The sequence below is a fragment of the Protobothrops mucrosquamatus genome, unplaced genomic scaffold (assembly GCF_001527695.2).
Source record: "Protobothrops mucrosquamatus isolate PMUCROS unplaced genomic scaffold, P.Mucros_1.0 scaffold2675, whole genome shotgun sequence".
Taxonomy (NCBI): domain Eukaryota; kingdom Metazoa; phylum Chordata; class Lepidosauria; order Squamata; family Viperidae; genus Protobothrops; species Protobothrops mucrosquamatus.
In genome coordinates, this window is record NW_015388722.1 from 159,717 (window position 1) to 160,908 (window position 1,192).

Sequence of the window (1,192 nt, forward strand, 5' to 3'; positions counted from 1 at the left end):
AATGTGAAAAATGCAACCAGAATATTGCTGGAACAAATTATACCAAGGTATGGTTTGATAACCCAAATAGATAGTGATCAAGGAAGTCATTTTACAGGAAAAATATTACAAAATATAATGGAGAGCTTGGGCATTGCCTGGAAATTTCACACTCCTTGGCATCCGCCCTCTAGTGGTAAGGTGGAGCAAGCTAATGCTCGCCTAAAATTAGGACTAAGTAAAATAATGATAGAAACTCAAATGACTTGGATAAAATGTTTACCTTTAGTATTGTTGCGAATAAGAACGCAACCACGGAGAGACTTAGGATTGTCTCCTTATGAATTGTTGTATGGTATGTCATTTATGCCTGGAAACATTTGCATGGATTCTTTAGTAACAAGAGATAAAGTAATAAGGCATTATGTACATAAACTGTCACAGTATCTTGATCATTGCAGGAAACAAGGCTTGCTGATCCAAACACCCCCTTTGGAATTTCCTGTCCATAAGTTTGAAGTAGGACAGTGGATCCTGATCCGAACGTGGAAAGAGGAGAAACTGCAACCTAAGTGGGAAGGACCCTTCCAGGTGTTGCTGACCTCTGAAACTGCAGTTCGGATGAAAGAAAAAGGGTGGACCCATTATACACGAGTAAAGGGACCAGTAGCTGAACCAAAAGGACAGTGGACCTGTGTTCCGGGTGACGACTCGCTTAAACTAACAATTCGTAAAATTCTTGTTTAAATGTGTTGATACTGTGACTGTAAATCCATATTGATTGTTGTTGTTGTTTCCATTGTATTGACTGTGTAAGATGTATTGGATGTGAAGAACACTTTTGAACCATACAATATAATACTCATCGAGAAGAAATTGAAACCTTTTGAGGAATACACTAAGATATTGACTTGGGTGGTAAGATATACTTTAAAATCCAACTAGCCCAGGGAAAACAACAAAAAGCCTTTGTAAAATATCACAATTTAGAAGAAGAAGATTAATATAAAATGCGAATCCCTAGTGCTGTATATTTGTCCCTGGCTGTATATCTCTCCCTCTCTAGGGAGCGATATAGAAGAGCATCAGAAACAGAAGGATGTGAAGCCTGCATTACCAATGCCACCCAAGGAAACGTAGTAATTAAAACCTTGGTATACCATACTCAAGCACCTAAGGGGTGTATATTTCAAACCACGTGCCAATTAAATAG